Raw genomic sequence first — 24,798 nt, forward strand, 5'->3', positions numbered from 1 at the left:
ATGGCAGATCACTTACTAATCCAAAATAAGTTCTGAAAAAAAAAAAAAATTATTCTGCTAGTCTCAATCTTGTAATAAATGGGTTTAATCTACAACATTTAGAACTAGTTTTACTGCAATTCTTTTCTTTGTACCTTTTCTCTTTACTTCCAATGCTAATTTATGTTTGTTTGATAAAGCTTTTGTATTTCTCTTTTAAATTTACCTCAGAATATTAACTACAAATGTTCCTAATAAGATCAATGGTTATTTGATGTCTCTATTTCTTTTCTGAAACAAGACAGGGGACTTAGCTCACATTAACTACACGCTGAACAACAATCTGTTTTACATTAAAGGGTGTTCTGACACGCAAATCGAGTTTGTCGATTACATTATCAGTTTTATTATTATTTTTTTCCATCCAACTCCTTTGAATTTTATTTTTCTTCTTGGAGAAGTCATTAGGAATCTTTTTTCAATGAGATCTGTAAGTATTAAACCCTATCTTCACACTTCTGAATTTTAAAAAATATTTCTCTTTTTATTGATTAATAAATTTCAACCATTGTCTTCTTGTATCATTCATTGCCAATGAGAAGCCAGCTGTCAAACTTAGGTTAAACCGTCTTTCCTTTCTGGTGGTCTTTTTTATGTGATTCTATTTCACTGTGATATATCTACATGAAGATTTATTTTCTCCTTATTTTAAAGTTTTTGGGGTTTTTTTGGTTGTTTTTTCAAAGGGCATTTTTAATCTAAGGACATATATCTTTAATGAATGCTGACAAATTCTTAGCCACCATTTTTTCTAATGTTACTTAACTATTTTTTCTATTTTCTTTTTCTGAGAGTCCCGTTAGACCTACTTTAGAGCCTTTTGACCTATCCTCTATAAGTTCATAAATTTACATTTATATATATTTTTTTCTCCACAATAAACTAAGAATAGAAATACAGAGAGAATATCTATCTATCTCTCTATATGTATGTGTATATAAACATGTATGTATAGGTACATAGACATAGATGATAGATAGATAGATAGACAGATGATACATAAATAGAAGTAAACTGAATGAAATCGTCAATACTATCTCTCAATTTTACATTCCTTGTTTATGTGTCCAATATAGAATTGACTTCAAATTTGTGAATTACTACTTTATTTCCAAGATTTCCAACTTATTGTAAAAACACAAGTACATTTTCACTTCTGTCTTTTGCAATTTATTATTCTTGTTATACATGTTGATCTTTTATTTATTTCATTATGATTCATAAACATACTAAAATCTTTTCCAGCATTGTCCTATTATTTTGAATTTTATCTACAGCGAATTTATATTTCCATTGTGGTACCTTGGCTCTCTTTCTCAGCACTAGAATTTTGTCTTTTCTAGGTTGTTTGTGGTTTGAGACAGGCCTCATTCTGTCACCAGGCTGGAGTGCAATGGTGCAAACACAGCTCACTGCGGTCTTGACCTCCCAGGCTCAAATGATCCTCCCACCTCAGCCTCCTAAGTAGCTGGGACTACAGGTGCATACCACCATGCCGGTATAAAATTTTATTTTTTGTGGAGATGTGGTCCCGTCATGTTGCCCAGGCTGATCTTGAACTCCTGAGCTCAAACAATCCTCAGGCCTTGGCTTCCCAAAATGCTGGGATTACAGGCATGAGCCATTGTGTCTGACCTAGAATTCTTCAACACAGTTTGAAATTTTGATTTGTAGCATCATTTGTAAAATATTTAATTTTATTGTGTGCAGTTCACCCCCTTTCTTGCTCTTTCTTAGTGTAAAGTGTTTTTCTGGCATTCTAAGTGGCATCTCTGTAGCCTTGACTCCGGAACCAGTGTTACGGCAGTCACAGGAGCTTCTTGCCTTGCAATGGTATTTGGAATACTCTCTCCAGGGAATGGCTTCTGCTGGTTTTTGAGGATAGAGTGGTGCCAATGTCTTCTTTCTTTTGGGCACACAGCTTCACGTGACCATAGTCCCTGAGAGTAGCTGGAACCAGGATTTTCCCTCTTCTTTCACCAACCTGGGAGGTCCACCCCAGACGCTTTTCAAGCAGTAATCCCAATTTCCCGCCCCTACTTTGCTTGAAGTATCTTTGGGCCCTGTTATCTACAGTAGCAAAAGTTTATTCATTCTTAACACACTTTAGACGTGAAGTCCAATAGGAACCCAAGTAGCTTAAGAACTTTGCATTTGTGTTTCTTTGCTGGTCTGATAGGAGACTTATTTTGTTATTGAGCAATTTTCTCTTTGAGTATTTTTTTTTTCTGTCATTGATAGACGTGTTTGTGTGGCTTCAATGACTCAATAGTTCAGAGCAGCAGCTCTGGAGTTAGGTTGCTTCAGTTCAAATCTCAGCTTACTCACACACCACCTACATGAACCTGGGAACATTACTCAATCTCTGTTTATCTCACCTTCCTCAACTATCAAATGGAAATGATTATTGCTATAAGATTAAACGAGATGACACATACAAAGCATTAAAACACAGTAAGGAGTCATTGCATGCTAGTTATGATACTGAGAACACAATTAGGCCACAGTCTTGACACAGAAGTTTGATAGCACAGATATTCAGCCATGAAAAAGAAAGATATCCATCGTTTGCAGCAACATGGATGAACCTGGAGGACGTTACGGTAAATGAAACAAGCCAAGCACAAAAACACAAATACACTATTTCATTTATATGTGGACTCTAAAGAACTTTCTCTCATAGAAGTGGAGAGTAGGATGGTGGTTGCCAGAGGCTGGGAAAGATAAGGTGGAAGAGGGCATGGGGAGACACTGGCCAGTGGTACAAAGTTACAGTTAGAGAGGAGGAATAACTTCTGGGTGTTCTATCAGTTCTATTGCACAGTAGGGTAGGATGACAATAGTTAACAATAATGTATTGTAGATTTCAAAATATCTAAAAGAGAGGATTTTGAATGTTCTCACCATGAAAAAATAATAAATATATGAGGTGATAGATACGTTAAATAATCTGATTTGAATTTTTACACAATATATATATGTATTGAACTATCACACTGCACTCCATAAATATGTACAATTATACTGTGTCAATTAAAAATAAAAGTAAAAGAAGAATTTGTTATGAAATCACAAAAGAAAGCAAGTACCAGAGGAAAAAACAATTACTTTTCTGATATTAATTTTTCCATTTTTTCCCTAATGAATATATCCTTACATAATTTTTTTCTTCTATACTGCCAATGCTAGCAATTTTTGTTTTTGAGACTAAGTGTCACTCTTGTCTCCCAGGCTGGAGGGCAATGGTGCAATCTCAGCTCCCTGCAAACTCTACCTCCCAGGTTCAAGCAATTCTCCTGCCTCAGCCTCCTGAGTAGCTGAGATTACAGGTGCCTGCCACCATGCCCAGCTAATTTTTGTATTTTTAGTAGAGACAGGGTTTCACCATGTTGGCCAGGCTGGTCTCGAACTCCTGACCTCAGGTGATCCTTTCGCCTCAGCCTCCCAAACTGCTGGGATTACAGACATGAGCCATGGTGCCCAGCCTATGCTAGCAATTTTTATAGCTTGGTATATCATTTTTTAGGTACTTTCTATGTAATCTGATTTTCTTGTTTAGCAATATATTATGAACTTATTCCTAATAGACTAAAATAAGACTAAAATAGTTGTTTTCACTATTATTAATAACACTATTTGAATATTTGGGGACATACCATTAGGGTATTTGAAATAGTATTCTTTTGAAAGTGACATAACAGGATATGTTTCAAGACTTATGAAACATACTGACAAAATTATCTTACAAAACACTTTCACTTTTTATTTCTGTATCTTAACTTCAAATTCTCCCATCTCAAAATAGCTTGAGATGGGAGTAAATCCTGAGAGCGATGAAATGAAAATACAAGCAAAAGGAAAAATAAAACCCTGAGAGTTAGCACTGTTTAAAATCAATAATGCTTTTTCCCATTCCTGCCTATAGTTGCAGAAATACAACAGTGCTGGAGTAGTACTTAACAGCAATAAATCCATTTTTACATGAAGGGGAAAAATAGGTTCGTAATTAATTAAGATGTGAAATTCCTCCACTTTTCAAATTAAGAATGTAGTGAGGCTCTGACCAATAGAACTTTGTGTAATGATGGAACCATTTTACATCTATACTGCCTAGCATGGTAACCACATGTACCTAGTGAGCACTTAAGATGCTGTCCAATGCTACTAAATTGTTTATTATATTTAATTTTAAAGACTTAAAATTTAATCAGCCACATGTGTCTAATGCCTACCATCCTGAACAGCTCAGTAGACTCAGAGTGTTAATGAAACAAGCAAGAGATTGACGTCAATAGGTAGAAGTCAATTTTGAATAATGGATCTCTTAATGTATCTTAATAAATCAAATACATAAGTAATACAGTGATTTATGATATAAAACAATATTTAATCATTCTTTAATGTACCATTTCTCTCCCAAAATACTTTATTTCCTCAAAATACTACACAGCATTTAAACTGCTGCTCTTTCTGACCTATATTTTTAGGAAAAAGAAGAAAGTAATGAAAAAGTAAAATGATAAAGTGGATTTATTAAGAGATTACACATTTCATCCTGTAGGTTATGTAATAATATGACTCCCAACTCAGGATAAAAGTCACTTGTAGTGTAGTTGATTTATTATGGCAAATATGTCTATAAAGTAGTCTTACAGCTTACTTAGAGGTTAGGACTTTAGCTCAAGTGAAAAACAAGATAATCTAAAGCACCCTTGAAAAAATGTTCTTTACATCCACTATAAAATAATGTATGGTACTAACGCTCAATAAATTTACCACAGACCCTTTTTCCTGCCAGATTGGAATAGATGATCACTTCTGAGGCTCTAGCTGTCTTCTGTTGAAACACCATGCTGTGGGAATAGCATATCTGGATGGAAACTCACCAGAATCCCACTCAGAAGAGAGGTGCCCATGCTCTGGAGCCACAGAAACTATGGACATTTGAAGAGCAACCATCTTAGGCCCCCCATTCCACTCAGCCCATGGCAATGCCATCAAGTGGCAGGTGGACGGGGGTTTTGTCCTCTTTTCAGTTCTCTCTCTTTCAATTTCTCTCAGAACTCAGGAATTTGAATTCCAGCAAGTCATGTGTTCGTGCAGTACTCCATTATAATGTATTTGGAGAAAAGTAATAGCAACATAAATGGATAGAAACTAAAGTCCTCGGCCCTAATTATGTATATTTCAGTTACCCAGAAAATCCAAATCTTCTCTTTCTTTAGCCATACTGGTAATTAAGGTGTTAGACCACTCTTGAAATCACAAGAAAAATAGAGTATAAAGAATATTAGCTCATCTCTGAGCACAATAACTATCTACAGAAAGACTGACCAATTGGAAATGTGTCCTCTTTAAGGTGTCAACACAAACTGTCCACCATAGTCAGGTTCCAGAGTCCATCAGCTGTGATGCATCTCCCTTCTCTAACTGTGTCTATTCTGGTCCCTTATAGGGGTTATCTGAATGATGCAGTTCTTTCTCTGCTATAGCAGAAATAAATAAAAGCACTGACTAGTGAATAAGCATAAAAAGATCAAGGGTGCAATATCTTAGAGGGCATCCACTAACCGATGCTCTCTCTCCCATACCTCTTTTTTTTTTTTTTTTTTTTTTTTTTTTTGAGATTAAGTTTCACTGTCGTTGACCAGGTTGGAGTGCAATGGCATGATCTTGGCTCACTGCAACCTCTACCTCTTGGGTTCAAGCGATTCTCTTGCCTCAGCCTCCCAATAGCTGGGATTACAGGCACACACCACCACGCCCGGCTAATTTTGTATTTTTAGTAGAGATGCGGCTTCTCCATGTTGGTCAGGCTGGTCTTGAGCTCCCAACCTCAGATGATCCACTCACCTCAGCCTCCCAAGTGCTGGGATTACAGGCGTGAGCCACAGCACCCGGCCTCTCTTCCTTACCTCTAAGCAATTGAGTTGATAAGGGTTCTAGCATCTTCAGAAGAAAATCAGAACAGAATCCAAGCTCACAAATAGCATGGCTAGCTAAGCAAGTCCATCTTCCAAGTTCACAAATACCATGGCTAGCTAAGTGTCCTTAGACCTTAGTATCTGTACCAGAAAAAAGCAACCAAACCTTATACTAATATTGTCACTATTGGTCTTTCTGGGATTACAGCTCAACCAAACAACCTCCTATCTCTGTGAACTCTGGTAATTTACTTAACCTCTCAGAATTATACATCTGCTTAGGGGAGTCCTGATCTAAAATAAAATAATGCCAAATATATTAGGCAAGAGGGTAGAACACAACCAAATCTATAATTTTATTATGTAACACATTCTAAATAGCAATATATGTTTTTCTTAACTATTGTATAAATATTTTTCTCTCTTTGACCTCATCCTTCAATTTTTCATTATGGAACTCAAAACAATAATATTAATATGATAAAAATGTACTAAGTACTTAATGTAACTTACAAGGTCATGATCTTGACCTGCAGAAAAATATCTATACTCTTCATGTATAAGTCCTTTTGAATCCTACATTGAACCCTCTAACAAAAATACTTTTCTACATTGACTAGAACTGGTTGGTTCTGTATTATTTGATAAGAAGACTTGTGTTTTGATTTGATAATTTTTTTTCATTTTGAATTATTATTTGATTTTCTTCCTGTACAATTCCATTTTGAACCGACAAATAAGCAAACTGTCTTGTTTATTAACATTACCTAAAGACAAGGTTCCAGATGGGCGCGGTGGCTCACTCCTGTAATCCTAGAACTTTGTGAGGCCGAGGTGGGTGGATCACGAGGTCAAGAGATCAAGACCATCCTGGCCAACATGGTGAAACCCCGTCTCTACTAAAAATAGAAAAAAATTAGCCAGGTGTGGTGGCACGCACCTGTGGTACCAGCTACTCAGGAGGCTGAGGCGAAAGAGTCGCTTGAACCCAAGAGGCGGAGGTTGCAGTGAGCCGAGATTGCGCCACTGCACTCCAGCCTGGTGACAGAGCAAGACTCCATCTAAAAAAAAAAAAAAGACCAGGGTCCACAGCTTGTGTGTTTCTCCCTTCTGCCAATGCTGCTGACTTCTTAATTCTAACTCTTCTTTGTTTCTTCCCATTAGTCTTTGTGCTTTTTCATCTCTCTAGTGTGAGGTTGCCATTGTACCACATTAGACACATGTTGCTTTCATTTCTCCTGTCATCATCCATAGCCTGAGAACTGAGATATTTAGAGAATTACTTGTTACTGTGTGCCTGCCTTCTTCCCACAAGTCTTCTGCAATATGACTTTCTCTCCACTGCAGTCAGAATACAGTGAGTAATCACAAAAGACCCTTCTGGAATCAGAACTGTTCCTCTCACTGATATGCTGGAGAGTTTCTGGCTCTGAAGGAAATGCCTGGTTGTGACCCCAGTTTGTTCTGACCATCATATGGTCGTCCATGCTTTTATACACAGACTGAGGCTGCAGATGGGAGGACAAAGCCTCATATTAACATGGACCCTCTAGTGGTTTTTGAATCATGTTGGACGTGTTTGCAAAGTCAAGTGCACCTTTATTTCTAAGTCCTTTTTCCTGAGTGCTCAGAATGTGTTTTGATATATTATCATCTTTGTCTCCTACTTTCCCTTCTTTTCTCTTTGAGGAGCGAGTGAGGGTGATACGTATCTATGAATAACACATACGTATTTGCGTATCCTACCTCAACCAAAAAACTCACGATTGTTTCTCTTCCACATCCCTTTTCTGTTGAAGTCATCTAGTAAGATGATTTTGCTCCAGAAGGCCCCTAAAATCTGTTGGTTAATCCAATGAATATACTTTTGAACGCTCTCCATAAACCAGGTCATGGAGATTTAAAAAAAAAAAACAAACAAACAGTGCATGGTTACTACATGAAGTCATTCACAGACATGTCACAGGCTGGGAAGGACACCAGGAATGCTGGAGTCAAAAACCACCATCAATGCTTTAGCGTCAGCATTAAAGATCAAGAGTGCAAACCCATAGCCATATCTTAGGGTATCCACTAACCAGTTCTCTCTCTCCCATATCACTAAGCAGTTGAGTTGATAAGGGTTCTAGCATCTCTAGAAGAAAACCAGTTAGAAAAGAATCCAAGTCCACAAATTGCATGGCTAGCTAAGTGTCCTTGGGCCTTAGTATCTGTACCAGAAAAAAGCAACCAGATCTTATATTGATATTATCGCTATTGGTCTTTCTGGGAATTACAGCTCAACCAAACAACTTTCTATCTCTGAAACCTTTGGTAATTTACTTAACCTCTCAGAATTGGTTTTCTCATAGACTTGTTACAAAAGTTAAATGAGACAGTGCTTATGATATGCCCAGAGTAAGAACTCGATAAATGGGTGTTGTTCCTGCGGATGCTGCTGATAATGATGATGGTGGTTTGCTATCTTCTACATGAGCAAAGGAACGCAGTGGCGAGGGCCAGAAGTTGAAAAGTAGACAGACAATGGGTTTTTTGTGCTTTGTCACCAATAACTCAGAAGTACTTGGTGCTTTGCCTGACAGTACAGAGGGTCAAAGGTGAAACCGCGCCAGGAGTTGAAAGGTGCAGGTGGAGGTAGAAGAGGATTAGAAGGCAGATTTGGGCAAAGGAGTGTAATTCAAAGACAGGTGAGCCGCAACAGCAGACTTCCCTAGTGATGAGAGAGTCTTGGCTGTCTCTGCTTATATTCTGGTGCCCTGCAGCTCCTCACTGAAGCCTGGATCCCAGGCTCAACGTGGGTGATCAAAGGAGTTCAGGGCCCCTCCCTTCACTGCTTGGGCCCGAGAAGAGGCGAGGAGCCTTTATCAAAGCCAAGACGACTGGTGGTGTCTTCTACCCAGGTGTGAACTTGATAACAAATCTGTTGTTTAGATTAGGTGGCTAAATGATTCTAGGTTTCCCTAGCCCCATGTTGAGAATGTGTCAGACCACTCATAGCTGGCAGGTGTCTGTGTAACAGTCCTCAAGAAGGAGGAGATATTATTGTGCACATTGAGCATAAAGGGCTGTGAAGGGCAGCTATGTTAAACCATCCGCCTCTGGTCCTGCAATTAGTCCTCCACAGAGCTGGGTTTGGGCTGAGGTCATCGTAAGCCCTTCCTCTGATCTTTCCTGTGGCGACTACTATCCCTTCTTTAATTAAAGCTTGCAATAATTTTTCCTAGGCTAACAAGAAAAACAATCGTTCAGGAGCCAATAAAATAAGGAAGCCAAGTCAAGAGGATGGTGACTATTTAAATATAAGCCATATTTAGATATTTTAAACCAAGTAATGTGCTAGGAAAACATTTCCTATGCATGCCTTAATTAAGCAAAGATTCAGGGAGGCTATAAAATCCTATATCTTGCAGTCCACTTTTACTTGAATAAACAAAAAGCTCTTCTTAGCCAAGTTTCCTTAGTCAAGAAGCCGAAGCGTCATGTCAATGAAGTTAACTGTTAAGAACAAAGTATTTTAACTTCACATTGTCATTCAGGAAAGAATTTTGAGTACTCTTTTTAAAAAAATTGGCAGTTGTCATTTAATATATGATGTGATCTAAAAGCATATTATTTTTTAATGTTACCTAGGAGATTTCATCAGCCTCATGACACTCTTAATCTTTGGTATAATTGTCTAAATTGATAGAACATCTTTTATTAAACTGATGGAGGCACTGCCTGCCCTTTTATAAGTCAAGTAAACAGGTCTCTGAGTTTTTACTTCCTTTGTCTCACTTGGAAAAAAAAAAGAAAAAAAAAAACCCTTCTAAAACTCTCTGATAATGATAAAAGTGGCATCGTTTTAAAAGATAAGAAACACCAAAATTATTTTCTCCCTGACCTTTGTAGTTTCCAGGACAAGCAGCTTCTGTGAGCAAAACAGGTCAAGCTTTTTTTTTACAATGGATACCTGGCATTGCTCCCTAAGAAAAGCGTATATTGTTGCTGATAAGGAAAGTTATTACGCCCTCATCTTTGCTCAGAAAACAATTTAACAAAAATAAAGTTGGGGAGTATTTTAAGATTTCTGAGGAAAAATTTGAAGGAAAGGTCGGAAAAAATCATGGATTACATTATCTGCAGGTACTTACGTAGTTTTATACTCTGTGCCTGATTGAAACAATCTAAGACAGGTTTCAAGGTTAATTCTTGGCAGCCTTTTGATGCAAGCAGCACATTGACATAGCTAAAGTTTAATGCGTTAAAAGTTTTGTAAAAAGAATTATTAGGAGAATGGAAACTGAAAAATGACACAGTTGTTATCTACAATGTGTTGATCATGCTGAAACCTCTGAAACTGGCTATTTCTTAAATCGAGGAGCTCAGTTTCCGATACCATCTCATTCTAAACTTAAATGTGTATGTTTTTGGTTTAAAAAAAGTTATCAGCAGTTGTTCAAAGAGACAGTGTACATTTAAAGGCTAATTCTCTGGTGATGAGTCCCCATCACCATTGTTTTTTCTGGGGTTTCAAAACAAACAAGCATGTCGGTTGCAAAGTCTGTAACAACAATATGATACTGTTGTCATCAGTTCTTAAGGAAATATGAACTAAATAGCTGTGAAGGCAAAGCAATAATAAAACCTCTTCCCTTTAACCAAAAAAGTAGGTATTGCTTTTGCAGTGTTTTTTGCCCCAGCTGGAGATACAGTATATAGCCAGGGAAAAGGCATGAAGTTTATTAGAGCCACATAAAAGGAAGCATACATTTATAAATAATAAGATTCATTAAGGAAAATAATGGAACAGGCAGTAATAGTCATTAACTCTAGAATTCATAACTCTTCTGATTTCTCATTCACAATAAGCTTTGTGGTATGCCACAGTTTTTAATAGTCTAGCAGCTTTTTGTATTGTTCTTTTAAAAGATGATTGGCTTTGAATGCTAGAATATGCAAATATACATAAAAGACTGACTTTACTGACCATTTCTTTGTGTTTGGGTATATATTTCTGTATGGTATAATATTTCCACTTGCACTGGTTTCCTGGCATGAAAATGTTTATTGCGCTCATTAGCTAAGAGGGTATCGGCACCGGTCCAATGAACACAGATCTGCCTTCTGATTTCAGCCATTAAATTGCAATGGGATTCACAGGCTTAACATTGTGGGTGTGAGAATAATAAAATGGAACTCCATCTTTAGCCCAGTTACCATGGATGCAGTTAAAGGTCATAGTGGCAGCTGCTAACTAGTTGCCTTTTGAGCTGTGTTTCCCCTCCTGCTCTGTGTTTTAGAGCACTTCCCTTTCTATGGGTCTGTTGTGGAATACCTTCACCTACTTTGGTGACACACTAACCTCTTCTTTAAGACAACGGGCTCCCTCTTTTCAAGACAATGGTTGCCATGGACCTTCTCTTGTATTTATGTGTCATGGATATGATATAGAATCAGAAGGCAAAAGCCTTAATAAAAATACAAATTATGGTTGCTTCTGCATCCTGAATTACTTTCTCATTTTCTGCACACCGGTCTACATTCGCAACCAAAAAGAAAAAAAAAGAGGAGTATAGTAAATTCCCATCTCCGTTTAAACTGGTAATGGGTTCAGGCACTGATGCATTCACAACGTGAAACATCAACTTCTTCTTCATTCGGTCCAAAGTCCTAGGAGTTAATTCCCTGTACTGCATGAGGTGTCAGGGTAATTACCGCTGATCAGCCCTATTTCTCCGTGCACTGCCCGCTCCCCAGGCCCCCTGTTTACTGATGCACCACCACAGCATCACGGCGCTTTCATTCAGGCAAGCTTCTTAATCGAAACGGTTTGGACAATGTCGAATTTTCAAAGAGAAGTGGGGGAAAAAAATTAAAAGTAGCCAAGCAAAATAAAGTGCATGGTAAGAAAACTGAAAGCAGTACAAAATATTTCCTGATGTCAACACTTCGTTTCAATAGAAACGTTTTAAAACTCCTATTCATTTCCAATGAAGGTACTGTGAGCTTTGCCATGGGCAACCTAACTGCATGATCATATTTGGAAATATTTGGGGAAAATATAGCTTTAATGTGCCATTTTAGAAAAACATATTCTTTTTTGTTCTGTTTAGAAATAAGTCCCAATCGTGTAGCTATATACGCCAGAATACAAAAAAAAAAAAAAAAACCCTTACCAAAAAAAATGTTGTACCCCTCTGTTTTAAACATACATTTATATAACTTGTCATTTCATAAAAATGAATTAAGTATTATATGAGCCAAATGTTTCAATTCCACACAAGAGTGGTTTCTGGGACTCTTGGCAGGATGCCACTATATTCATTTTTATTTCAGACACAATGTGAAGTCTTTAATTTTAATATACTTTGTAACTATAATGGTTATAAGGCATATACTGTACTAATTCATCCTCATCCTTTCCTAGACCTGAGGAGATTTCACTGAGGAACAGGAAGAGCTGTTGATTTCATGTCTCTTTCCAACTTTAAAATGTTGTGGAAGAGTGGCCTGGGCTGCAGGAGAGCAGAAAGGGAGAGAACTGGTCATTGGGCACTCTGGGCTCAGTGCCCTAAATGCTGGCTGTGGAGTTGGCTATCATCCTTCTTCGTCCCTGGTCTCCGAATTCAAGTGATGGCCAAGTAGAAAGGCAAAGAGTGGAAGGCTTCGCTGCCGCCTGGGGCTCTTCCCCAGCTCCTGAGTTCCTGCTCTGGCAGCTCTTCAGCTAAAACAAGAAGAGTATTGGCGATTCAGCTGATGGGAGCCTCTCTGTCACTGCCCCGTGTGATGGCAGCGTGGGCACGGGCCAAATTCTTCTTCACAGCTCCTTTATTCTCTGAAACCCCACTGGCCACGAGTCAGGGACAAGAACACTGTAGGAGAATCTGGCCCCGTTTAATCCGAGATACCCTGCCAGAAAAAAAGAGAGGCTGATCCCCAGTAAGAGGGAACAGAGTGGCACCAACAAATACATATGTAAATCTATTAATCCCCAGCGATTGTCCTGAAGTTTCCGAGTGACCTCGGCAGCAGAGGGGTATTTCTTCATTAAAGGGTCTGGGTGGAGGTGGCGAGAGAGAGAAGTAATTTTCATAATCTGTACGACTGTATTACTGGAAACACCAGAATAACATGTTTCAAGCGATCATGGAGACTTCAGCTCTGCTCTTCCTCTGCCACTCTCCTAATCAGAGAATTTCTTCCTGTGCCTTGTTTACTGTTGATATTTTCTGGCTGATTGGAGAGGAATGACATTTTGACAATTTACTGTAGCAGTAAGCACTGTACAAACAAAAGGTGCTGATGAAAACTGGAACCCATTATTATGTAAATGATGGCTGAGTAACACAGAATCCATCTCCCAGTCACCATCATTGAGACCAGTTTTACTCAATGATAATAATTTTCATGATTGCAGACTTTAGAGTGATCAGAAATATGCTTTCGCTGTTGCATTTATCTACTGCTGGTACTTGACCCTTAATTAAATTCTGAAACTTTTTTATATAATAAAGTAAAATACAGCTGACACTTCTGTTCAAACAAAGAGGCTCAAACACAGATCCACCAAATAAGATAAAGGTATTTCAGACTTACCTCGCTGTATTTATAGTAAACATGGATTGTACAGTGTATTTTGAAAAGGAACTTAAAGTTTAAAATGCAGATGTGTGTTTTCAAGTAATTTCAATTCTGTACTTCGGCTCTGCTCTCCTTAAATGATGCTGAATCTCTGCAAGCTCATCTTGGACACGTCATAATAAAAAAAAATCTGCTTAAAAGACATTTAAATGTGCTCTGAAAATAAGTTCTGTGGATTCTTTAAAATTTCTGTCTTAATATCTAGACTATTCAAAGTGAGTCTTCAAAACTATGCCACTTATGAAGATCCACACAGCTTAGTAAGCTATTGCATCGAGTTTGTAAAGGAATATTTTCGTCATAAATTTGTTCTTGTCTTAAAAAGAGAAAGCCAAGGCAAATTTTAAAGCAGCATTTTGACTTTAATGAAAAATTGATTGGCTAAAACAGATGTCAGACTGAAACTACAAAGAGCTCAGGCAATATGCAGGTATCAGCTGTTTTTTTAAGAATGGCTGACAGTGAAGAGACTTTGGCTAATGTGTTCTTATTCCCTTTAAATCCTGCCAATGCTCCAGAGCATTTATTTACCTTGGAGTTTCCTCCCTCTTTCAGGGCAGGAAGAAAGATCTTCATTTTGAATATATTAATAAATACAAGTCAGCTTAAAGGGGCAACAGTGTGTGCCCGGTTTTTAATATTTCCTTAGATATAACCCTTTCTAACCAGGCGGCTCACAGAGCCAATGAGCTAAGAAGGTAATTACTTAAGTGGATTTCATGAAGAGTAGAAAGATGATTGTGCCACATTAAATAACAATTGTGTCCTTAATGATGTGTTGGGCTATAATGCAAACATCCCTACCATCACGGGCAGGCGCTCCAGAGTACCTTTCTAATGACTCCGGTAGTTCCCATCCCCCTGCCAGGACGTGGCGCTTTCAGATCCTATGTAAACACTAAGTGAGCTGGTATATTTTTTTAAACTGCAGGGCCTGCAGCTGCGTGGTCATTGATAAATTGGCTATGAATTGCTGAAATACTTCATATGAATATAAACATTGTTGTAGCTTTGTAGCTTTAAGAAAGACAGAAATATACTTGACTTGAGAGAGAAGACTGCAGTTCCATAGCACAGCCTTCCAGAAAGTTCCTTCTTTGTTGTATGTGAAGGCTCTATTTTCATGAAATCCAGCGAGGTGGACTCAAAAAAGTGTGAGGGGCTGGGAATGTGGTGAGAAAATTCATTATTTTTAAAAAATTAAATATTGAATAAAATGTAAGTTGGCATTTAAGTATCTCTCTTAAATAGAAACTGGAAATAATACTATCGCATATTAGATTTTATTGCTTCAGAATGTGTAGTATTTTGAATGTCCATGTCCACTCCACTTAGTGTAGAAACGTTAAAGAAAGACCACCATGATAAATATATCCAATAACTGAGTTAGGATTCACATTAGCAGCCACCTAAGCTTAGAAGAATTTTCACCATAATATAAACTTGAGACATGAAAAGGATAATTAGTCCATGGCTATAAACTTTTCTGTCTGCGCTTGGATGCTGTTATAATGACCATTTCCCCCATAGCCCACAGCAGTATCACTTTGTGGACATGCATATTGACTCTCTAGTCATTGACTCTCTGATGTTAACATTAATAAATCTGAATTTGAATAACATGATTCAAATGAAATGCACAGTCCAAATGCTGAGAATGTACTTTACACTAAATTTTAGCAAGTTCTTTAGTGTTATACCCATTTCAGAGAACAGAGAAATAAGATGCCTAAAATTGGAAAATGCTTCCAAACTTTGAATGTAAGCTACATTGTGGGAGTTGAAATGAACAAACCTCTTACCTATTTTTTGTTTGTTTTATTTATGGAATGAAGACATTTGGAGAAGAATTGATTACTGAAACGAGACTCCTGGGCTGGAGGAAAACCATGATCTACCGTTTATGTTGACAGATACTGTGTTTTTGGTCCTAGATCTGAATTTTGAAATGACTTGTCACAAATTCAAATTTAGCAATCATGCGTGAGGTACCCATGATATGCCAAGCATCTAGCTTTGCAGATACAATAGCGCTTACCATATCTGAGCATGATAAGGTATAGAAGTTCCTGGGTCCTGGCCTGACCTCATCAGGCACTGCCACATTTGATGCCTCCTTCCTGCTCACAGCAGTCCTTTGGGATAGGATATTAGATGTCACCGAATAGCTGCATAACTCACCCACTTTGTCAGAGTCTGGGTCTAAGCCAGGTCTGACAGACTCCAAAGCAAGCCCTCTTTACAGCATGTCTGGGATCTAGTGGGTAAGACCAACCTGTCAATGCCTAAGTGCAGATGCAATAATAGAGCTTCAAACAATTATTGCAAACCCTCTTGAAGGATGCCAGACCCCACCTAGTACAGATGCTAACAAAGGCTACTTTTTACCTCCAATTTCCTTTCTTTTCTCCTTCATCATCCCCGGAGTGGAATGGAGTGGTCTTGGCTCACTGCAACCTCCGCCTCCCTGGTCCAAGCCATTCTCCCACCTCAGCCTCCTGAGTAGCTGGGATTACAGGCACCCACCATCATGCCCAGCTAAGTTTGGTATTTTTGTAGAGACAGGGTTTCACCATGTTGGCCAGGCTGGTCTTGAACTACTGACTTCAGGTGATCTGCCTGCCTTGGCCTCCCAAAATGCTGGGATTACAGGTGTAAGCCACCACACCCAGCCCCAATATTCTTTCATACTGGACACTGTGTGAGTTAATTATTCAGCAAGTATTTTGCACTTAACTCTAAATAGGTAAATATTTTGTGTCCATGTGTCCAAATGAGAAATAAAGTATGTAAAGTATTTCCCCAAAGCTATGATAAATGAACCCCATAGCTTAAAATGGCAGGAAAACCATGGACACTTCCATGGGGAGTGGGTGTCTGCCTTATCTTGGCACAATGCTTGGTCCTCCAATATCATTTCAGTGACATTGTCAAATGGGAGAAACCAGGTCTGGTGCATGGGAAACAAACTGCCTCAAAATATCTTGAATGCATATTTTAGGGGTGAAAATTCATTTGAATAAGAATAGCTAGTTACAGTTTATTACGTGCCAGCCACTGTTCAACATGTTTGATGTATATTAACTTCTTAAACAACTCTAAAAGTTAGGTACTATGATTTCCATCTCTGTTTTACAGATGAGGAAACTGAGCCATCAAAACTGAGTGACTTGCTTGAGGCCATGCAGCTATGGAGGGGAAGACCAGGATCTGAAGCCAACAGGGTCTCCCAAGCCTGAGCCACTGAACCATTTTACTTCTTGGAAAAACTTAATAGTCACCGTGGCCCACCTAGGCCACGGACAGCATGGAGGTAATGAACTTTGATCAAAAACCTATGGTGCATTGACTGAGCATTTATTCTTTTAAGACAATATATTTGGATGTCTTTTGCATGTACAGAATTCAAATTATTAATAATGTCCACAAAAGTTGCCATATATTTTTATGCTGAAATACAATAAAATGTCAACTTCGTTCCAGTGGCCTTTATACTGTACACATTATGTTTAATGTTGTTCTGTATTGCAGCTAAATTTATTATCTAACTTGTTTATGCCAATAAGCTGATGCATATGAAAGATACCTGCAAAAAAATTATCTTCTCAAAACACTTCAGAAAAAGCCATAAAAGTATTATGATAAAATATCAGAGGAAGATATAAAATTGGGAGGAGGTGAAATTATGCTTCGTAGCACTTGCTCACGATATTTGAGAAAGTAAACATTTCTGTCCTTTAAATGATTTCTGAATTTCTCTAACAGTGCTGCTCTATTTTCTCAGTCAACCTTGCTGAATAGCTCAGTTTTCCTTTGCAGTTTGCAGAGAATGTGGCAGGAAGATAGGCCTGTTTTTTCTCTTTCTCACGTAACACTGCAGAGGTCATCCCTCACCTCCAGAGCTGGCCTTGTCCCTAGCGCCCACATGTGCTCTCTGGCTCAGAGTGGTCCACAGGACCTTCCAAATCCAAGCACAGGGTAAAGGTTTGAAATGTATATTTTTAATTTTTAGTACATATTTACTGAGCTACCAGCGCTGTGCACACATCGTTCCCTCCATGGAGCATGGTTGAAAATTCCCAGAGAGAAAATTCCCTTTCTCTGAACACAGTGTGAGACAGCTCCCTGGCTGATAGCCCCTCAAGGCAAACATGATGACAGGCGCCTTCAAGATTCTAACAAGAGCCCTGGGCTCTCATTGCATGCATGACACCAAAAGCACTTTATTTTCTTACACAATAGTTCTACTGGGGCTCTCCAGGCTGCAGACACAGAACTGGGACTTATGGGGCAGGAGATTGAATAAGGATACCTATAAGGACCTACATGGAGGAAGGGAAGGAGACGAGACAGGACTAGAAGGGAAAAGGTGGCCTCAACAGAGTCCAACTGATCTTGGGGAGCTCTGATCTTGGGGAGCTCTGGAGATAAAAGCCTTTCCATGCGGTCTCCAGTTGAGGCGAGAGGGTCAGGTCTTTATGCCCCTACACTAATCAATGGCTGATACAGGATTCCCCAAGAAGAGGCATGACCTTGAGTCAGGTTGCTCTCTCCAGCCAGGGACGCCTTCGGGAGAGGCTGTCGGCTGATCTGCTACCACCATGTCCAGCAGCTGACGAAAGGAGTGTTTTGAGTCCTAACGAGATGTGGAGAGCCCAACACAATATCCACTGAACTCTCTATATCTTATCTTAAATCTAGAATCATGTGCCATGTATATTATTAAATAGAAAGCAAAGCAATCCAGAGAACTAACAACTCTCAAAAAAGACAGGATTTTAGAGGTACCCAAGGTTAGTGTCCCCTAAGGTAGAAATTACTCCTGCAATGCCCTAGCAGTGAATCATCTCTTTGCACACCTCTAGAGACAGGAGTTCATCACTGGGAACCTCTAGTTGTAATGTGGTTTTTACTTATATCTTCTAGGTGGAAATTGCACTTTGATAACAGTGACTGTATTGACAAATTACTGTCAGTGCATTGAAACTAGGAAAGAGCGTATTTGTGCAAACTAATTTGGACCTGGGTCTGAAATAACGGAGCAGATATTTATTTACTTCCTTCAACTTATTTTACAGATATTTCCCACCAGTCAGAGTTATCTTTTTTAGGTAAAAGTCAGATTAAATTTCTTTAGACTTGGCGCTCTCCACAATTGGAAACTAACTCATACCAGTGACCCTGCCTATGAGCCTCCCTGGTCTGGAGCCTGAACGCGGGTCGGCCCTCATCTCTCACCCACCCTTCATGCTTCAGCCCCTTTGCCATGGCCACGCAGGCCTTGCTGGTGCTCTGCAGATGCCCCCACCTCATTCTGCTACAGGACTTTGCACTTGATGGGAACCATGGCTTGGTGCTCTCCCCCGAGACCTTTGTAAGTTTCCACTCAAATGCCAAATTCTCAGAAGATCTTCCCTGCCATACCCCATCTCCTGAGTCTCTTAACCCCTCATGCTGCTTGCTTTCTCTTTTCAGCTCTCATTAATTTCTAATAAGGAAGACATATGTGTGTATGTTTGAGTGTATGTATGTTACTCATATATGTATATATACACGCATATACATACAGACATATGTATGCATATGCACACATACACATATATACACATTCACATATATATGTGTCTGTCTCTGGTTAACCTTTGAACAATGAAAAGTTTAGGGCCACCAACCCTCCTCAGTCGAAAAGCCACCTACGACTTTGGACTCCCCTGAAATGTAACTACTAATAGCCTATTGTTGGCCAGAAGCCTTGCTAATAACATAGGCAATTAACACATATTTTGTGTGTTATATGTACTATATATTGTATCTTACAATAAATAAAGCTGGAGTAAAAGAAAATGTTATTAAGAAAATCATAAGGAAGAGAAAATAGCATTTACCATTCATTAAGTGGAAGTGGAGCATTATAAAGGTATTCATCCTTGCAGTCTCCACGTTGAGTAGGCTGCTGGGGAGGACGAAGGGGAGGAGTGGGTTTTGCTGTCTCAGTGCGCAGAGGTGGAAGAAAATGTATCTGTAAGTGGACTGTGCACTTCAAACCTGTGACACTCAAGAATCAACTGTGTAATAAAAATGTGTGTGTATTGAACCACTGCCTCTCTAAGCTTCTAGAACAGTTCCTTACACATAGCAACGTTAAATATTTGTTGGGTGAAGTCATAAATAAACGACATCAATGAACAAATGGAAGCTTGCTTAAAAGGTATGGATAATGTGGTTCGTAAGTTACTGAAGTTTTTAAGAAGGATATGAGAAGAAATATCAGCTAAAATAAAATAATCTAATGAATGGAAATAAACATGTTTTCATACTGAGTTATGGTCAAAGAGAAGAGCATTTTTATCACGGTTCCTTTCTACACACCTTGACCACTGGGATCATGTTTCATTCTGGTTGTATTCTCCAAACCCCCATCACGGTACCTTAAATTATTAGGTACCCGCTTGCTGTTTGTTGCATTTAATTGATTTAGTCTATTTAACCTCATGAAGAAGGCAGAAGACCACAGTCCCTGATGCCGTTATGAATGTAGAAGGCCAGTGTGTTCCAAGTGTCAGTATGCCTTTTTCTAGATCATCTTTAATACTATTAGACTAGTGTGCCAATTTCCCTCAATATGTATAAGTAGACTTGTGAAAACAACATTCAATATTGCATTGCTATTTAAGAGGATTTGTTAACTTTCATGGGAATAAAAGGCCCATTGAGTGGAGCTCAGAAGCACTAGCCCATCACAACATTTTATGGTGTACTCTTCTCGGCCCCATCGTGGCCAGAGGTGTTGCCTTCATGCTCTAGAGGACGACTCAGGACACACTTGGCTGTGGGAGGAAGGCATGCAGGGAGTCTGGCTGGGTTCCTGTATTTTAGTTTGGTAAACCAGTCACTCAATCTCCTTAGGAGAAACTGGTATCATGTGTCTTGAAGCAAATAAATGACTGACTCTGACATTCCTCTTTTAGGATAAACTGTTTCCCTAGAAATGCTCTCCAGCATTCTTGTCACCATGACTTTGGGACACATTGACCATGAGGATGAGATGGTCAATGATGGACAGGAGTCCAGATTATCTGAGACGTAGCAATAAGGACACTGATGCGTAAATATTTGAAATATCCAACAGGAAGCATTTTAACTGTGCAAACATGATCCAAATCTCACCGAGCTCAGGCCAAGTCTGCTATCAGTGACTTTTTGGAAAAGAACAATGAGGAAGAGGAAAGAAACAGAGAAACAAGGCATGCAGAAGAAAGCAGGAACCACAAAAACAGCAGCAATATGCCCTGTGTGTTCTGTTTCCTTGTAAAGCTACGAAGCGTGTTAAGGAGACACTTCATTTTTTGAAGATTCATGCTCTTGTTTATATTATAATAAAAGCAAGCATGTTCTTTCTAAAAATTTAGGCAATGCACTCATGCACATAAAAGTAAAACAAAATCACCTGTAATCCTACCACATGCAGATCAGCACTTGCTGATCTTTTCATAGGGATTCTAAAAATATCCTTTTCCCTATAGAATACAGTTAACTTCTGTTACCTAATAACTGTTAACCATTTAAAAATTCTGCAATTTTGTATTATGCTAGAAAAAAGGAGCAGTCACTCTATGTGGTATTTCTATATATTGGTTCATTCATTCAATAAACATTTTTAAAGTACCTACTAGGCTCCAAGAAGTATACTATTTGCTTGTGCTATAAAATGAAAGACATCATTCTTGTTCTCAAGCAGTTCAATGAGAAAGGAAAGTAATGACAGTTCAGTGAATTATAATTCAGTGAGTAGGAGCATCTTGCTTAGCTAGAGATCAAGATTTTCAAAAGACATACTAAATGAACTTAATATTGATGAGTAAAAGTCAGTTAATGGGAAAAAAGTTGAGAGAAAGAAACAGGGATGGGCAAAGACACGGAAGTGAGAGTCAACATGGTGCATTTACGAACAGACAGGCGGTCCAGAGAGTTGGAGCTCAGGATGTGGGAAACAAAATAGTGGAGTTGGCAGAGGATGGGTCCTGCTAAAAACACACAGACTTTTATCAGGCATGGGACTCTGAGTTCTGAGAAGGCCTTATGTTAAGAGGACTCTAGGTGCAATGTAAAGGATGGGTTGAGAAGCCCAAGTGTTCAGAAGCTCCTGGAGGATCCAGAATGGCAGGAAGCATGCCAGGAGCTCTGCAGAGGTGAGAGTGAGGACCAGGAGGAAGCGAGAACTGGGTGGGAAAGAGAAGGGTCAGCATCAGCTGTCGAGGTGTGGGGTAGGGCAGGACACAGGACTCATCCTTCTGGGAAAAATGGCTGACCAGTTTGAGGACGCCCAAGCACCAGCTCAGTGGAGAACCAGACAACAAACTAAGGAAAGGAAATAAGAACTTAGCCAGCAGAACTGTGCCCTAGAACAGGAATCAACAACAACATGGGATTTGGTGGTTATACAGATGTTTGAGGCAAAAGCCAAGACAAACCGGACACCAGGCATATAGCAGGGAGCCTACTCCCTTCTCCTGACTTCCTTCTCAGAATGTCCACCTTCAGAAAATCATTTCACAGGTGTGGGTGCCCCCAAGTTTTTCTGGGTTTCACTGCTCACGCTTCATCTAAGTCCATCCAAAGTGTTCACTCTTTTCCTGCCCCTTTTTCTCTCTTCCCCTCCTCTCTGCTCTCGCTCACTCTCTCCCTCTCACAAACACACTTAGAATGACTTTCCCCTTTCCTTTGTGCTGCCAATTCCTGCCTAGATTTTGTAAAGAACAATCTTTTTCCTATTCTCTATCTTCATTTCACATATATGCCACAGAGGAATCTCATCCCTCTCTCCTGGAATGAGACCTGATGTGAAACATCTGTATCACGGAGGGCTGTGGTAGTGAGGACATGAGTTTGGAAGGGTCCTTAGAAATATTGCCAAAGCGACACATAGACACACACGTGTACATGTACACACAAGTCTTGGCCTATGCTGCAACTTTTAAAATTAAACCTATGTTTCTTCAAGCATCGGTATTTTAGATCAAACTTTTTAAAGGATCTCTTACTCAATTTTATCACCTTATTATTTTTCTACTTGATTTAACTTATCAGCATGACAACCCTGCTGACATTTGGCTTATTTTCTTAGTGTACCTAGCATTTCAGCAATGCAGTTGCTGTGGATTAAACAGACTTTTATAGGTTAAATCTAGAACGTAATGACAACTTGTAATAAATTCCTTTGGAAAAATGTAATCTGAGATCCCAAGCAATGTACTTCAAATGAGTATAGGAGTTACTTACTCATAATTGGGAGTTTCCTGAACAGAGAACATATATATATATATATATATATATATATATATATATATATATATATATCTTATGTCAAAAGACATATTATTTTGTCTTTTGAAAATCTTGGTCCCTAGCTAAGCAAGGTGCTCCTACTTTATGTATATGTAAATATATCTAGATAGAACTCTAAATATGATAGAACTCTAAATATCATTGTGTTGTAGCTAAAGATGATGTTCCATAGAAGGAAAAAGGAGCACATTTATCAATTATCCACATTTAACATCAGTTACAAAAATCTAATCATTAGTTTAAGAAAACCTTATGTCTCAATCAGAGAAATGTCTGTAGGAACATTGTTTACTGAATTTAGAGTCTTGGAATGAATGGCAAAAATAAAAGTCAAATAAGTTTGTGAATTCCAAACCTAATTTCATTTGCTGATGGCCACTTTCAATAGTGGAGTATCTGTAACCTAAACAAAAGCTTACAAACAAAAATCAGAAGAAAGCACAATTAATTAATTTGCAAAGGTGTTCTTTCCTGCCACAGATCAATCTTGAGGCATAAATATCACAAGCAGGAATTTAGAAAAACAGGTCCCAAAATATATCCTGTAAAAGATTAGTGCCCTACAAAATGTTAAAGTTTGTTCTATTAAAAAAAAAAAAAAAAAAAAAAAAAAACTCAGCCAAGTAGATTTGAGCATGCTAAGTTAATCACAATTAAACAGGCTTTCTTTCTCTATGACTTCTCAGAGGTTTTACTACATTGACATGCATTATGAATTTCTAAGGAGTGGCGTTATTTCTCAGACTTATTGAGCACCTCAACAACCAGTGGTAGTGCTTTATAACTTACATGGCAGGAAGCTAAGACTCAGAATGGGAAGACCTTTCAACATGGGTGAAAGTCCTGGTTGTTTTAAACTGCACTGTGAGCCAGAATTCAGTATCAGCATGCCCAGGTGTCCAGAAGGGATTCGCCAGAGCTTTCTCATAAATGCAAGTTCTGAGAAACAAGGGCGTCAGCCAGCAGTCACAATACCCGTGCCTTTCAAACAAATTTAGGGGAAAAAAAGTAAGAAAAGCTCTCCTCCCCAGAGCTGCTGTTCTTCAAAGCCCTATGTTCAAGAAGTGAGAGCAGGGAGTGTGGGGGACAGCACAGGGAGGGATCTCTACAGCACCAAAGGTGACTAAGGGGACTGAGCAGCAAATATTAATATTCTTGTGTTCATGGGCACCTTGGAGGGATCGGTCAATCTAGCCGTGATTGTGGAAATCTCCTTAGACATTCAGTGTAAACTGCCATGGGAATTGGTCTTTCCCTCTGAAAGCTAGACCCTTATTGCTTTATAATGACAGTACTTTATATTTTGAATCAATATTTAATTCATTTATGCTAACCCCCAAAGCTGAAAGTACTGTCAGAGTTGGCAAGGGGACTCTAAATTTATGTTCTAATTACCTGACCGTTTCATCAAAAAGTAGACACGGTGTCTGTGGTTTAGGACTTTGAAATAAACCCTATAGAAAGAAAAAAAAATTGTCAGGCACATAGAGCCCATTCATACACATGTTTATGGCTTCTCTACCTGCGAAAAGGAAAGGTTCTGTGAAGGTGTAGTGTGGAGAAAATCGACACAGTTTTCTTGTTCATCAAATTAAGCCAGTGCGTATTTTATTCCGCAAAACATGAAATTGGGGTGTGGCTCCTTGAATTTAGGAGGTGTTTTTGTTTTTTTGTTTTTTTCATGCAAAACTTTTCTGAATTGATAAGTGAAACTATCACAAGGGGAAGAAAGTTTACAGAGGAAATTCAGTAGGGATTTTTTTTAACGTATGTAAACTCAAGTATTATGAATTAAACTTTAAAAGATACTACTTTTTGGAAAAGATATTAAAAACTACTGCTAATGATGATATTATTAGTATACAAC

The 24,798-nt window shown here is 38.7% G+C and overlaps 1 long non-coding RNA gene across 1 annotated transcript in view; it reads left to right on the forward strand.

Moving 5' to 3' along the window:
- Positions 1 to 21,255, forward strand: part of LOC108312918 — an 85,613-nt gene extending 64,358 nt beyond the window's left edge. The window contains exon 2 of the long non-coding RNA XR_001828841.2: positions 16,725 to 21,255. This is a non-coding gene — a long non-coding RNA (uncharacterized LOC108312918). The remainder of the gene's footprint in view (positions 1 to 16,724) is intronic.
- The last annotated feature ends 3,543 nt before the right edge of the window (positions 21,256 to 24,798 follow it).

This window comes from Cebus imitator, unplaced genomic scaffold (assembly GCF_001604975.1).
Source record: "Cebus imitator isolate Cc_AM_T3 unplaced genomic scaffold, Cebus_imitator-1.0 Scaffold131, whole genome shotgun sequence".
In the NCBI taxonomy this organism is placed as follows: domain Eukaryota; kingdom Metazoa; phylum Chordata; class Mammalia; order Primates; family Cebidae; genus Cebus; species Cebus imitator.